At 38.2% G+C, this 17,258-nt stretch overlaps 1 protein-coding gene across 1 annotated transcript in view; it reads right to left on the reverse strand.

The window, feature by feature from the left end:
- pde2a (phosphodiesterase 2A) overlaps positions 1 to 17,258 on the reverse strand; it is a 223,201-nt gene that overhangs the window by 152,808 nt on the left and 53,135 nt on the right. The gene's annotated exons all lie outside the window — the stretch shown is intronic.

The raw sequence follows: 17,258 nt of genomic DNA on the forward strand, positions 1-17,258 counted from the left end.
TGTTTCCAATCATAAAATTACTTTTGTTTACATTTTCTTGACAAGCAACCTCTTGTGGACATGCAAAGTATGACTGTCAGATACAAAGATGGGAAAACAGTGCTGTTGATACTGGTACAAAACATCCAAAACCAGTTGGACGTTTCTAATGAGTCCAGGTTTGGATAGTAACAGATTACACATAATCAGGTTTACATAATCAGATTACAAAAAATCAGTTACCAGATTACATGTGAAAAAAGGGCAGATTATAGTTACATTGTCAAAGATGTTGTGATTATATTTTTGATTACATCTGCATTTAAGGTATAGTGATTTTGTTGGTTATTTTTTTTACATATATTTCTTAGCTCAACAGTTCCACAAAAAAGAACTCTAAGCACAAGTGCATTTTATTTGCATGAAAAATGTTTTAGGATGTTTACAGAGAAAAAAAAGAATATTTGTGGAACTGATGTTTGTGGCTGCATCCAAGTATTCATATTAATTTACATCTTTTGGTAATCCAATTGGTTACTTTACTGATTACAAAAGTTGTTATGTAATTTGTATTCAGCAACATCCTACATTTTAATCTAACCTAACCCTGAATGTGTCTTCTGTCAGCAGTCACCTTGTGTTTCCTTTGCAGCAACCATAATCACAATCTTTTTTGTTGTTGTTGTTGTTGGAAGACAATAACAAATTCTGTTGTTGGTTAAAAAAAATCTCATCCCAGGGTCCAGTTATTAGCTTTTCCAGGGCTTTCAGTTATATCACATGATCTTCACCAGTTGATGGTGTTTACACATTTGTCACAGAATTATAGATGTTCTTGAGACTGTGAATATTTGCTTGCATTTTGCAACCACAGTGCTACTACTAAATTGTATAGCCAGGAGCACCAGTGCAACTTTCAAATATGCCCCATTTTTTGTTTTGTTTTTTCAAATCATCATCAAGCATCATGTATGCAAGTTGCATAGGGAGCTACCTCAACCTCTTGTCAAAGCGGGTGACAATCAAAGTTTAAACTGAGTTCATGTGCTAACAAGGCAGGTCATATTGTGGTCTGTCTGTCTTGCTCTTTGTGTTCAGTGACTTTGTGCCTGACAAAAGTGAGAGTGAAATACAACTTTTTATCACATGTGAAGAATGCTGCAACAGCAACAGTATATAAACACATAAACACAAAGACAACTGTGTTGTATGTGAACATGTGTTCATACATGGGTGCAAAAAATGAAACCTGCGCTTTCAACAGCTACCTCTGGAGCACATAAATGAACAAAATGACTATCTTGTCTCTCGGTCAAGGTTTAGTTTCAATTCTGAAGTGATGCATGATGGAAAACAATGGATTGACATATTGTATTTAAAATAAAATAATGGACTGAACTAATTACCAAGCAGCAAAGCCAACACTCAATGTTATATTTTATTATTTTTTCTACAATGTTTGATGTTCATGTCAATATTCACTTAAGTTTCTCTAGAAAATAGTCTATTCAATAAATATTGTTTATCCTCAGTATGTTCTTTATAGGTCTACTTACTTTTAGATTGACAGATGGAGCAAACTGTTTTAAAGGAGGGACAACTGTAGTGGAAGTAGAAAAAGTTAGTTTTGGAGCCCTGAAACCTAACAAATGGACCTTTAGATGAGATTTAGGTGTGGGAAAATACTTTGCCTAATAGAAAGTTAAATGAAAAAAGGGCAGAAAAAGTAAATCATGCCCCCAGAGTTCTTCAAAGTTACATAAACTATGCACAAAAATGATTAAACTGCAGTGTTTTCCCTGCAAATATTGTTTTTAGAATCCAAACATAATCTAAAATAAAACAGTCCCTGGAAATAAATAAAACCTAATTTAGACCTACAACCAGCCTAACACAAACATAGTCACATGAATATTTATAATGCATCCAAAGAGTTAAAAGATTTATCTCTGACACCACTTCTCTATAGATTTAATCAGCTGACAGATTCATCATATCAGCCCTCTCTGCTGCAGGAAGCGTCCGATGTGTCGCTGACAGCTGACTCTATGAGGTGACATTGGTGGTGACGGGACATTTAGCATTAAGCTGCACAACAGGTTGAATAGGAGTGTGTAATGCAGTCCATCAATCTGACAGCAAGGCTCAGAGTCATTTACTAAAAACAAGCATGCCAGCAGCTACACACCCTTACTCACACACAATGTCATATTGCATGAAAAACGTGTCTCTTAAGCAGTTGCATCCAGTCAACACTGTGCCAGTGATTCTTAAGAGCTCATATTAATAATTTTTAGATTTTTAAAATGCACTGTGGCTCAAGATAAGAATACTGTTGTACTTCATGTTTGTATGTCACTTGAAAGGATATTGACTGAATAAGTATGAAGCTAACACAAGCAAACAGTGACAGTGTCAGATTACAAACGGCTGAGAAAAGCAGCTCCTCTAATTCGAATGAACTAAGTCGCTGTGGTTCAAATGGTGAAGATCAGCCTGACTGGGAACAGATATCATTAATTATTTGCAAAAACAATCACAACAAAGTACTGTTGTGATGTGTTTACTGAAGGGTGAAATTGCCTGAAATAAACAATGCATCTTTGAAAATTTGAGAGCTCAAAAAACAAAAATCATATTTGATCAGTGTCATCATTAAGTGTTTTTGAACATATTTAAATATATTTTTTTACCCTGTACTACAATGTATGAAGTTTCAAAGGGATAGTTTGGATAATATGAAGTGTGGTTGTATGAGGTACTTATCCATAATAAGTTTATCACCCACAGTAGATATCGTTCAATATGCCTTCAAGTTTGGAGAAGCAGAGAGGCGTACCAGCACAGAAGCTAAGTAAGGACAGGGTCAGTAACAAACTGTATTTTAGCCACTTAAAAAAGGTGTAAGTGTTGGTTTCATTTTACAGCATATTTAGAATATTTTCACCTTTTTACTTGGCCATCAGACAGCCTTCTCCAATGGGAAATTGCTGGTATGTAGGCCAAATTTTGTTTTCCCCAAACCCAGCAGACTCCATAAGTAAAATCAGTAATTTTTCCTTGCAGAGCATGTAATTTGCTGGTCTACCGCTGCCTCAATTAGTCTGATTGTGTTACTTTGTGACAGTTGAACCATTATTGATTTTTTGGATGGAGTGGTTAAAAAACAATATGCTGCTGACCTTGTCCACAACTTTGTTTTGGCCACCATCTACTATAGGTAATATACTATCAATTATATCAACTATCAATAAAATACCTCATACAATCCTACTTCAGATAATCTGTTTAACATGCTTATATTAAACGAAATACTGAAAACACACTTTTGTATTTTTTTTACAAATTCAATACAAATTCCCCTAATGATTTGATCAATGCCTGAAATGTAGAGGTGAAGAGGGGTGGAGTTAGGGTTAGGGTTAGGGTTAGAGGTTGATCCTTGGTTTATAGAGTCAAGATGAGGTGAACATGCACGGCTAATAAAAGCTGTAAAATCTTAAGGCAGCCTGTTTTATAAACATGGTGAAAGGTTATTCCAATACAGCAGAACCTCAGACTGTATTGACCAGTGTTGGCTAATAACAGCAAGACACACAGAGAGATAATCAGCATTGTGCACTCATTCATATTTCATATTATCAATCCTGCCACTGTGCCTGCCACAATAGATAAAAACACACACACACACACACACTCAGGCAGGAGAGCAAGCCCTTACATGTGCTGCAGAAAATACAGACCTGAAAATAGGTTAGTTCAAAGCAAATTCTCCTCAAAGACTGTCTCTCCTCATCTGCTGTGGCCTCTGTGATCTAGATTACCTTTTAAACACGCTCACACACACACACACGCACACGCACACACACACACACACACACACACACACACACACACAGACTAGTTCAGCTGAATAGAGTATTGATCCCAGGTTTGTGATTAAAACAGGGGCTGTTGTTGCTGCTCAAATGCAATCAACTCACAAACCCACCATGTGATAACTTACTTACTCAGCTGCTCTGTCACACAAATGCACACACTCATTCAAACACACACACACATACAGACAAAACATGCAGCAGCATGAATAACTACACTGTAAAAAATAAATCACACAGGAATTTAGTGGAATATTTTTTCATTAGGCTACTGTAAATATACAAAGTTTATTCATTTTAAACTTAAAATGTCTAGTATTTTCAGAACACTTCACAACCTATAAACATGAGTTCCTCTAACTTGAAGACTTTTAATGTCTTAACTTTAATGTATTTGCTGAATGAACGTACCGTGCAAATGTAAATCAACTCATTAAATTAAGTTTTTAAAGAAACCTGATCAGTACAAGCAGACTTTACAGCATGCATTGTTTTTTTTAATTTGAAGGAAACATATATGATTTAAACCTGCTGTGGGTCTATAATACACTTTAAGGTAAGTCATGGTTAGGGTGACCAGGTGTCCCACTTGTTGTCCCACATACTGAGGTGATCAAAATCTTCACTGTAGATCCTTAGTTTGAAGCCACATTCATGTGCGTGTGCACCCCATCTGAAATGTGTGCGTGTGGTGTGACAGTGTGCACATGATAATGAACAGCATGTAAGGGGTATAGCACTTGAACAAGTGTTATACAGGGACTACATATCTGTTGTATTTTCACATTTGAAAACTGATCATCATTCACTTACAATATTGATTCTGCAACACTGTTTTCCTGTGAAACTCCAGCAGTGTTTAGTGGACTAAAACACTAAACCCGACCTTCATTCGCTGTAAGGGTGAGTAGATAATGTCTATGAATAAATGATTTTCACTTTTGGTTGAACTATCCCTTTAATGTGAAATAAAGAAATGACTCATCAAACTGAAAAAACATGAAAGGAAATCAATTTGTTTGTAATTTTGTCAGCGTGACTGAAGAGATGTTGCTTCAACTTAATATCTTGAGCTTATTGAACATGTTTTCTCAAGAACAACTGAATTAACATCAAGATTATTTAAGGAGAAAGGCTTTTTTATTGTTACAAAATCACCTAAACTTTTCTTTCCAAATTCAGTCCATTTAAAAGTCAGCCTGGACACAAACATTTTTGTAAGTTAAAATAAAAATTTAGTTAATTTTTACAGTGTACAGTGCAGAGGAACATAATTAGCAAGGATGCAAGTATGGACCTGGAGAGATGAGGGTACAACCCATAACCTTTGTGTGTGTGTGTGTGTGTGTGTGTGTGTGTGTGTGTGTGTGTGTGTGTTTCTGAATAAATGTCAACATGTATGTCTTGTGTGCATTTCTGTGTGTGTATGATGTGCATAAAAAACAGTGATTGAAAGTGCATAGAGAGAGAGAGAGAGAGAGAGAGAGAGAGAGAGAGAGAGAGAGAGAGAGAGACTGTCCTGACTCCAATAAAGCAGTGGAGTGATTGAAAGCTCTAAATGGTGAAGCTGCACTCAGGGGAATAGGGCTAATATACATAATGGTGGAGCTTTATTAACAGCATCCTGATGCACACACCCACACACATGCACGCACACACACACACACACACACACACACACACACACACACACCAGGTGTCAACTGAGCGGAAGCCTCTCTTTCACATCCCCCCACGCGACCATTTTCCTCCTGCTGATCTGACTGAGCCGGTGAAAAACGACAGATAATAAAAACATCTGAGTTGAAAATGTTACAAGGAAATAAAAAAATAGTTTATTTATATTATACAAGCTTTTGATTAAATGGTATTGTTAAAATGATGATTGGAGGACAGTTTTTCCATGCAGTTTTAAGTGCATATCTGTTCATTGTACTCCTGTGATCACTGATTAATGAGCCATTATTATATGACGGCCTCTCAGGTGACAGATAACTGCCACTCCACACATACATTAAAATTTCATTATCTATTTATCTCTACTAAAATCAGGCAGTATTTTCTCAGCAGCATCCTCTTAACCCAATCCTCCATGACATGAAAAATTTTGAGAGCCTTTCACATCAGTGTCTCTTTCAATGCAAGTCCATCCCAGCTTGAAAAGGGATCTGCAAACGCACTGACATCGTCCTCTTCTGTGGAACAATAGTGGTTCCCATCTTGAGGTGGCCACTTCAGCAATACAGCTTGATGAGCAATGTGCATGTGGGGATTTGGTGCCGGAAAAGATAGAGAGAAGCGGTAAGTGGCCGTGCTTGCAGCAGGAGGATGAGGTGCAGACTGGTGGGTTACATCAGGGATGAGTGTGCGGTACTCTGCTGGAAGTTTGGTGAGACCTGATTCATACAGCTAAAACTGTGCACTAATTTGAACTTAAGAAGCAAAGAAGCATTATTGGATGGATCAACATTTCCCAAATGTGGGGTCTCGACCTCAATTGGATGGTAAACGCCATTTTACTGGATCATCAATTGGCAGAGTAAAATGCATAATGCGTTTCCTCAAACAGTGACAGGCAGCACAGAATGATGGACACAGAGTAGCTCTCAACGTCAGCCCTTAAACGACATTCACCACAGGGAAGAAAAACCTCAGTAACAAAATACAGCTGGGTCAAGAAATGTAACAGCCACCTCACTAATGGTTAAAACTATAAACCAGCACAAAAATGGCAACTAGACTACCAACATACTAACATTTTTATTTTGGAACACAGACTACTCAGCCCAGGCATGATGGGAAATTTGGGCCATCACTATGATATAACATTTTAGTACAAAGATTGGTTGTGATCTGCTCCTTTTTCCCTGTTAAAGTTACTGCATTACACTGTAAATACAAGTTCAACACTTCCTGTATCAGTTTCAAATTAAAAGCCCTCTAGCAGTTCAGCATGTCCACATACATTTTAAAATAAGATTTTTTTTGTTTTTAATGACCAGTTTATAAATCTAGATGCTATGCCGATGTACTTTCGTACGTTTGGATCCCAACAAATTTCTCCTGACTGTCTCGAGCTAAACATGCTTGGGGCTCACTAGTATAGATATATAGAACAGTCATACCTGTAAATGGTAAAATGAAAAAAAAAAAAGTTTTTATGTAATGTACAGTGTGGTACTGATTCCTTCCTTTTTACCTTTGTACATTATACAACTGCTGAAACAATTAGTCAATGAATCAATCAGTCAATAAGCAGAAAATGTGTCTCAGGTATTTAGATAATAAAGGACAAAAAGCCAAAGACTGACTAGTTCCAGCAGCTCCACAGTGATGATTTGCAGCTTTTCCCAGTTCTCTATTATAGAAAAAAATGGTTGGTTAAATAAAGCAAAACATTTGAAGCCATCATTTTTGGCTCTGGTAAGTTGTTCTGAACACTGCAGAAAATAGTCCATTAATTATAAAATTAGTTGTTCACCAATAAATTAATCACCACATATTTTGATAATCAATTAATTGTTTTGAGTATTTTTTTTTAAAAGACATGTCCAAATTCTCTGATTTCAGCTTCTTAAATATCGATATTTTCTGGTTTCTGTAGTCTGATGCTCTAAACTGAATAACTGTGACATTTGAGGACGTCACCTTGGGCTTTGGGAAACAGTGATCAATATTTCACAATTTTCTGACATTTTATAGACCAAACAGCTACTAATTAATCAAGCAAATGACAGATTCACAGAAATTGAAATTGACAGATTAATTAATGATGAAAATAATCATTATTTGCAGCTCTATTACAGACTAAACAATGAATACATTACACCTTGATTCCCACCATTTATTTATTATTCATCTTCCTGAACACAGGTGGTTTACTGGTTTACTGGTACTGTCTCAGAATCAAACCTCTCCTGTTCTAAGACATTACATCACAGCATTTACATTTCATACAGAACATACAGTGCTTTCATGTACTGTATGGTAGATTTAAACTGTTATTTAATCATGTACCACGAGTCTTAAGATGCCTGTGAAGCTGAGAAAAAACAAGCTTACAGGTGTGATTCATGCCTGGCCGTCAATTCTGAAAATCTATGCACTCTGCAAAGAACTGCAAAGTGCTTTGGATAAAAGTGTTCACCACATGGTGTATGACTAACGTCCTAGAGAAAAGTGTGTGTCTGAGCGTGTGTGTGTGAGCATTGCTTAACCTTATTGTTACTCATAACTAATTTCCTTAAACAACACGAGCAGTAAAACAACAGCAGGAAAGCGACGATGACACGCCCTACTTTGGAGAGTCACGCAGACATACGCAATCACACACACACTTAACAGTGAGCTGCTCTGTTTGTATTGATAACCTGTTCCAACAGTGCAGTGGGTTTGTTAGCTCTACTCTGTGTAAGGCACAGCGCTGTGAAACAATGTGTCTGAATGCAACAGGCATCAATAATACTACCAACAGGAGGCAGAAAGAACAGCTAGTGCACTGAACAAGGCCAAATAAAAACCAGAAACCAACACATTACATATTTCACTTGTATTTACAGCAAGTATTGACAACCTCTTATGTTAAATGAACAGGATACGAGACTGAATATATAAAATATTTGTGAGAAAAGCTTTTAAAGTCCTTCATTGTCTGAAGGACACTGCAGCCTGGACCCCACTCCCGCAAATTTGTTCCAACTGTAAGTCCCATTTGGAGGCTTTTATTCTAAGTGGCAGGTATCCATTTTGTGTTTTAAAATTCAGTTGATCAAATGATTCAAAAGACACAAGTCTTTTGTATGCAAAGGTCTTAAGATGACTCAACTTTTAAAGCAGAGCAGAATGTGCCTCATTTGCAAGGTAGGTGCGTGGGCGTCATTCAAATGGTACGTATGTCACATCTTTCTGTAAAAGAAACATTTCTGATGTACTCCACTGCTACAGCATCTACACACATGGTGTCATAACAAGCAGCATATCTACATGTAAAAGAAATAAGAAACCTTTCTGGCTTCTATTCATCAGAAATCACAAAGCTGCTTCACGTCAGCATTTTGAGAGGCTGGTTGGTGGTTGCTATGTGAGTTAGGACACTGGCAACCTGAACGGTTTATAAGCCAGTTTCCATACCAACACACACTGTTTCCTACCTAGAGTCCATCTCTGCAGCATTGAGAAGCGAGTGGAAGCAGATGAAAGGGTGTGGAAAATGAAAAAGCAGAGGACGAGACCCTACTGCTCTATAGAAATCTCCATATAGTTGACTGCTGTTTAGAAAGCCCACCTGCTGAGCAGGACAATAGGACTGCCACGGTAATATTTATGTTGGTGCATGTGTGTGTATAGACACACTGAGCTAATTAATGAGTAACTAAAAGTGTGTTTGTCTGTATTTGTATGAGACATGTACTTATCTGGGACAGGAATGTCATCCAGCAGCCTTAACAGCCTGTTAGTGGTATAATTTCTGGGTTTGCCTCTAAGCTGGACCTGATTGATGGTTCACTGCTGATGAAAGTGGAGGCTGTTCAGCAGGTAGCCTGCCTGAAATCTAGCTGTTCACCAAAGTCTATTTAACTTTTAAAGTTCTCAATAAGCTGAGTGAAAAACTATTTACTAAGTAAAATGTGGAGTGGATCTGTGCTCCGAGTACGATTAGGCACAGAGAATCTATTTCAAGTAAGAATCAATTCTAAAATTATGATTCCAAAGGAATTATTAAGTTAGTAATTTTAATTTCAATTCTGCTTCTCCTACACAAATTTCACTGACACAATTGTGGCGTTGATACCAATACCAATACTTGAGACTGAAACGATATTAGTTCAATACACATCTACAGAGGACAATAGCCCTGAACATACAGCATGCTGCTGCAAAGACCCTTAGAGTGTGCAAGATACATTTACAATAAAATCTGTACTATTTCATTTTCACAAGGTCAAATTGATAATCTATGGTTATATCAATTCAGATCTGCCCTGCACAATGTCCATGTATTATTCTATCAATAGTTCCAAAACGAGAAACCATGGAACCAGCAGGCCAGCGTGACTACCAGCAGCACGAGCAGCCTCATATGCTGCTGCTGTATTCCAGCCGTTCTCCTTTTTCCAGGTGACAAATTTTTGTCAGATGACCCGTCACAGTGCCCCCACTGCCTGGCAGTGAAAAACTGACAGAATATCTTGTCTGGGGAAGCGTTGTGTCTTAAATGACTGAATGTCTCCTCAATGGTGGGGAAAGAGTTAACTACAAAACAACAACCCCAAAAACTTGACAACAACAAACGTGACAACACTGACAACTTTGTATGAAGCACCAGCTGAAAGCACAAGCTAAAATATTTAACTTGACCAAAAGAGTTTGCATGTGTGCGGAGGATCAGCTGGGTGGAGGGACAGAGCTGCTGCTCACCCACTGCCAGCTGCTGAGCTGCAGGGATCTTTGCGGGAGAGAGAGCCAGAGCTCAGCAGCTGAACTTTTCTTTATGAACGTACAGAAACACAGAGAGGAGAGGGGAAAAAAGAGAAAACACACTGATCCACAGTTTTGGCATACTATATACACTACTCATGCTAGTTTCAAATTAAACTATGTACTGCAAACAATTATTGCATATCGACATGGCTATCTGTCTGCACCTAGAGACATGCAAGTTAAATGCATGCATGCCTTCCTGTCTCCAAACGCATTTGTCTTACTAAATCCCTGAATCTAACACTATTCTTAGGTATCCTACCCAGCTGTTGCTAAGTTCCACTAGCAGTTGACTAGCAGTTGAATAGCACAAATTGTGAGTCCTATAACAGTGACCTCAATTTAGCAAACGCTATGCTACAAAACACTTTACAAGGATGGGATACTCTATGTCATTTCAGCAAGATAGCCTATGTGAACACCAAAATAATCAATACACCAGAAAATAGGCCACTGTTGTTACAACTGTCTAACTAACGTTGGTTTAGGACACAGACACAAAGAACCAGAATTGACAATCATTAAGAACTGAAATCGATAAGCAGAATCAAAATTGTTCAAGTCCTAACAACAGCTAGGCCTTGATGTCAGGCTGTCACTTTGCTCAGCATGTGGACTAATGATGATAAAATTTTGGAGCTGGTAGAAGAGGACAAGCCAGTTTTCTGGGCTCCCAGCAGCAAAACAGACAAATGCTCTGCTGGCTTTGTTCTTCGATCGGTCTTTCATAAATTGAGTGACCTCTGTGTCAGAAGGGGACTGAGTGAGGTCTGACTCTGAAACTGTTATTGTTTGTAAAGACATCATGACTGATCCTTTGATCCACCTGAGGGTCTCTCACTACAAATGTAGAGAGGCTGAGTGGATTTACAGCAAAAACAACAACTCCGCAGTGGTTTGAACTGTCCTGTCTGGCATTATGTCTTACAAATCACAAAATAATATATAACCTGATGAGTAAGGGTAAATTTAAAAAAGTCCATAACATAGTACTTGTAATAGTCCTGTAAGTCATGTTTATTTTAAACTTGATGCTATTTATTGTCTTTTCTTTTTATTCCTGCTAGTTTCACTAAATTGATACACTTGATTTTTTGAGTCAATTTCAAACGCTGAAGTTTTGAAATAAACTAAACAAGGTTTACAAAGTTTTTAGGTTTCTATAGTCTTTTGTTGAGATAATTTACTTTTCTTCTTAAGATAAACATGAATCTTTGAGGTTTAGAAGCCCCAAAAAAATTTCAAAAATTGTTCACATTGAGTTGTGACCCTGGTTTGTCATTATTTGAGTGCTTGAAAATTAAATGGTTAAATATGAAATATTTAAGTTTATTTAAACAGTTTATTTATTTAAACACTTCATGAAGAGTGCCTTGCTAGTAGAAAGTGGACCCACAGAGGTTAAGGATGCCTAAGAAAAATGCGTAGGTGCTTGCAAGGCACTTCTCTTTGGAGGACCACAACTCTCATTGTAATAGTAATAAAATATTTAATTTCTCATTAACTAACTGTACAATTTAAACAGGCTCTAAGGCATTTCTTTACTACAAAGCCATATTAGGGGCATTGTAGACTTAAAAAATAATAAAATACAGAGCCATAGGAGAAGAGTTATAGAAAAACTCCAAAACCACCATATATCTGCAGAAAATATCTGCCGAAACAGTGTTAGCTGTTAGGGTATCAGGCGGGTGTGACCCAATAAGAGCGCTTGTTACATCCCATGGCTAATTTGTTATGTTATACCAGATTTACCAGCAGGAGGCCCAAATTGTCACAGAAAGGCCAAATGGAGAAGCTAAATAACTCAGCAAATCAAAGTGCTAATAGGAAAGGGAAGAGTAGCGGGGAAATTGAAATGCAAATAGGAAAGAAAATTGCCATTCAAATGCCTGATTAAAATCTGTACTTTTAATTCAATTTGTGAATCCAGTTATTTATTTCTCTTTTTCAACTGCATTTTCAAATTGATTTTCAAATTCCAAATTCATTATGTAGTTTGAAATAATGTTTTTATTGGGTGTTTCATGTTGTTTTTGCAAATCCCTTTTTAATTTAAACAATTTATTGATGGGACTTATTTATTTCTTTTGTAAATTCTTTTTATAATTCCTCAAACAATAATAATAAACAATTTATTAATGCCTATTTTTATTGTTTAATTAGTTATCAATTAATGAATTAAATGCTGTATTACTATTTCTGTGACACTTGTGGTCCTCCATACTGATCTGTGTCTGCAGCTATTTAGAGAAGCACTCCTGAATAAAGATGACAGGTGGTACTAAGGACATGAGCTGCTTGACTTTCAGACTTTGTGTTTTCCAGTGCATGTCCCAAAAAGCAACGTGAACATACATACAGATATTAAAAAGGGTGTTTTTGTTTATGTGTGTAAAAGAGAGCTCTTCTCCTGTCATGGTGAGTTGCTTCCTTCCTGCTGTGAGTGCATACACAGGCACACAGACTCACACACACATTTCCTTCCTTTAGTATTTGGTTAGTGGTGTTCATGTCAGAGGTGAGTGGGAAACAGTGGGCAGTGTGAGGAGTTAGTGATAAAATCCAGAGAACGAGGAAGTTGGAGAGAGATAGTGCGATGGACAGGGAGACAGAGATGGAAGGAAGGCGGCAAAGCTGCTAATGAGAAGTTAAAGGTTGAGGAGGTGGAACCTGAACCTGTCAATCCTCGGGTACTGTCGTCATCAGCTGAAAAAGCTAAAAGGTGTAAGAGCTGACACACAGTTGTTACATGAACACACATGCTGACATGTGCCACAAAGACTAAAAAGAAACACACACACACAAGTCAAATGGAAAGTGCTGCAGAAAATCACCAGCGGCAAGAAAAGTAGAAAGAGGAGCAAAAGTTAGAGCAAGGTTAAAAGACGGAGGGGCAGACAGGACACGGAGTGCGCAGAAGAAAAAAAGAATCTCAGTGGCAACAACACAAAGAAAGTAACGGATAATAGATGGAGAGAAGTCATGCAGGGGCAGTGAGACAGAAAAAGGAGAGAGACGAAGGAACACTGCAGCAAACAAACAAAACTCCCTCCTCCACCCTCACCCCTCTTTCTTCTCTTACTTTCTTTGCACAAAAATACCAAACAACTAATGAGGTGTGGGCGACAGAGCCCAACAGTGCCGCCCAGCACTGCATCTGTGTTTGGGAATGCAAAGTTGATATTTGTGTATTAGCATTTGCATGTGTTTGCAAGTGTGTGGATGGTGTGTTGCTGTATCGTCACCTCTATGCTCTCTTTATCTCTTCATTTCTCTAATCTAATTGGTTCCTCAGTTCAACCAATCTGAACGCAGCATAGAGTATCTGCTGCATGCCAGTGTTGAGCAGGCTGAATAGATGCTACAAGTGGTAATGACGATGACAGCCTGTGTGTGTGTGTGTGTGTGTGTGCGTGCATGAAATAACCACACTGACTCCGATTTGTTGCTATGGCACCCCATCTTCCTGAGGTGCAAATATCACAGAACAATTTATACCCACAATTTCCTCTCCATAATGAAGCAGTGAATGCACTGACCCTGGCGCACACGCACACACACGCGCACACACACACACACACACACACACACACACACACACACACACACACACACACACACACAGCAGTTTTATCCTCTCAAAGACCAGTCTCGGTCCTCTGATACAGTGGATCTGAACTAACCTCAGAGTCTAAATGGTGTTATAATAAAAGAAAATAACTATAAATGGGATAATATTACTCAGTTATGGACACACAGCTGATGTGGAATAAACAACAAATAAACACACTACATTATCAACAAAGCCAAGTTTAGACAAAACTCTGTGTCTTCTTTTGATTTTGTTAAAGAGCTGCAGTCAGTTTTTTCAGCTTTAGGAGAGAATTATTCATGTCCACAAAACTGACAGTGTTTTGTGCAAGACTGCAGAAATGTCAAATAGGGATTCTGTCTCAGAGTTCTCGTTACATGTAAAATAATGATGCAATATGTCTTACAGCACAGATAGAGGCACAGGGGAGTGAAGACAGACACCAGGATGTTGTTAGAGTGTGTAAAAAGTTTATGGCACCTCAAGATAAATCAGGAGATCTTTGGCAAGTAGTGGTAGTCCTGGCATTAGTGAGGTTTCACACCAGCCTTGTTTAGCCCTGTTGAACTGAAACCTGGAGCATTAACTTCCTTGATGCAGTTTGTTTAGACTGGTGTGAACACCGGACTCCCACTCAACGGATCAAACGCAGATTGATGGATGGATCTCTGGAGTGGGTCATTTCTAGTGTAAACACCATTCAAACCAGTCACAGAAGCGTACCATTGTATGAGTCATTTTAATGGTTAAAAATGCTTTGTCTTCCTGTTTTGATTTTTCAGTTCAGGAATCAGACCTTTAGGCGAGAACCTGCCCTTAGTATTAGCACATGCTCTGGAGCTTTTGATCACATCACACAATCCTCCTCAGTTCATACACAGAAATCATGGAATTTAAATGTTCTTCTTTTCCTTGTTGAGAGGGGAGAGATCTTTGCTTTAATGGGCAGTGAATCACAACAAAATTACAACTATTTACAACAATGTCTCACATCTCTCACTTAAATGATTGCTTTTTTTAGTGTAAAAAATGCAAATACAAGACAAATACAATCACAAACTACCAGAAAGTTTTATCATGAGATGTCTAATTTACTGTGTTTGGAAGACAAACAAACCCAAAGTGTGCTTTTTGTAGCAATAGACAATGTAAGCTACACAGACCTTCAGAGTGATGTCAGTCTGACATGTGACCTGACTGGTCCACGTGGGTTAATCAACCTATTTACAATGGTCTCTCCTTTTCTCTTCTAAAATGACCTGATGAAGGTCTGTGCACCGAAACATTATTGATTCAGTTTCCCTGATTGCAAGTAAAGAATACAGTGTGCAGGGGTCTGTTTGTTCTGTATTGTCAGCCTATGGTCTTCTATGTACCTGCCAAGTGTGCAGAAATTTTGCTCCTTAAAACTTAATAAATGACTCACAAGATCATTTGTTTTAGCTCTAAAGAGTAGATTCATTGATTAGATGACCAACATAAATTTATTTTCATAAGTTAGTTGTGTAAGTAATTTTTCAAGCAAAAACACCACAAATTCAGCTTTTTAAGCCCCTAAGTTTTGAATTGTTCCTGGTTTTCTTGGTCTTCGGCCAGAGTAAACTTAATCTCTGGTTTTCAAGCCACACAAGACATCACCTTGGGTTTAGGCAAACTGTGATGGACCAATATAACAAACGATTAATCAGGTGAATAATTGACAGATTAATTACTGGAGGGGACCATGCGATCACTTGCGTGTGTGCATGTGTGCTTGTGTGATCAGCCGACCTACAACTTGCTCACAGCTAATCTCAGATACTACTGGACCAATCAGCCTATTGTTTTTTTGGACACAATCCTGACTGTATTTTGAAAGACCTCTGAACTGATTAGATTTTGGTGGTCAAAGGTCAAGATCACTGCGACCTCACGTCCGTCCTGTTATTGTGAAAGCGATATCTCAGGAATGCTTGGAGGGAATTATCTTCAGACTTGGTACAAACATCCACCAAGACTCAACGATAAAAGAAAAAAGACTTGAACACTTTCATTAAACTTCTTCAAAGCATCTGTCAGTTGTGGTGGCACTGCAGTAGGTGCTTCACCATCTGTTGTCTGGCAGAGAGCTGCACTCTACGGAGTGCACTCTTTTAGTTGATAATTAAATTACAGCATTATTTGTGGATCCAAAATAATAATCAGAATTACAATCAATGAATCTTATGTTGAATATGTAACAATTTGTTCTAGTCAAGATGGGTGGCCGGGCTGCACAGCTGAAAATTACACTCTTGGGTGAGACAGAGAGGACACAGAGAATAATGACAGAAAAACATAAGCAGAGGAAAGACGACCAGTTCATTAGTTTGCGTACAACAGAAACTGAGCAAGTCCTTTGAAGTTGTGGCACAGAGGGGCAGTCAACAGGTCAAAACAAAGACACACTATCTGGGCCTGAATACACTATGGCAATTATGGGCACACCAGGACACATACACACACACGCTGCCTCAACATGTCATGAACATGCATGACAAATGCACACACATGCCTTCTACACACATCCACATCCATGCCTAAATAAACACACCTCAGCCACACACATCTGACCTTTCTGATCTCTTGCCTGCTCTTCCTTCCTTTTCCTTCATACTTTCTCACTTTCCCTCTTCCTTCCTTCTTTCCTTCCTTTCCTCTTTTATTTCTTCACTTCACTAATCCCCCCCCCCCCCGAAAGCAATTCTTTTTCTTTTCCTCTCATCATCCCTACAATTCCTTTTTTCCTCTCTCTCTCTCTCTCTCTCTGGAGGTTTGACATATCAAACAAATCAGTGCTGCTGTCAGAGTGCCCCCAAGTGTAAAAACAGCTGAACTACACTCAGCATACAGAGAAGTTGGACCTCCTGCTGCACATCAGATCCGCTGCACATCTGACTTAAAACATTCTGGAGGCGTCTGAGCTACATTTATATTCAATGTATAACTGAAATCTATTTTTATCCTTTTTGACTTTTGGCAGTCTCTTTCCTTTTTATCTGTTTCTTTTATGCAAGAAAAACAAGTATATGACATGTGCTCAGCACTTACCCAAGATAATATGAAGACATGAATCTATAACCTTGAGTGGTTGTCACCACAGTAAATCCCCACCATACCTGAATACACCATGCATTAGAGCTCTCACTCTCATTTGGATTATTTTCATGTATGACTGCACCGCTCCTTTTGTTTTATGAAGAGCAAACAGGAAACTAATTTCTCCAGTTTTGTGACAATTTCTCTCAAGGGTGTTGTATGATTACAGCAGCCACTGCAGAAAGGAAATGAAGAGCAGCTCCTGCACT

Source organism: Lutjanus erythropterus, chromosome 4 (genome assembly GCF_056507025.1).
Source record: "Lutjanus erythropterus isolate fLutEry1 chromosome 4, fLutEry1.hap2, whole genome shotgun sequence".
Taxonomy (NCBI): Eukaryota; Metazoa; Chordata; class Actinopteri; order Lutjaniformes; family Lutjanidae; genus Lutjanus; species Lutjanus erythropterus.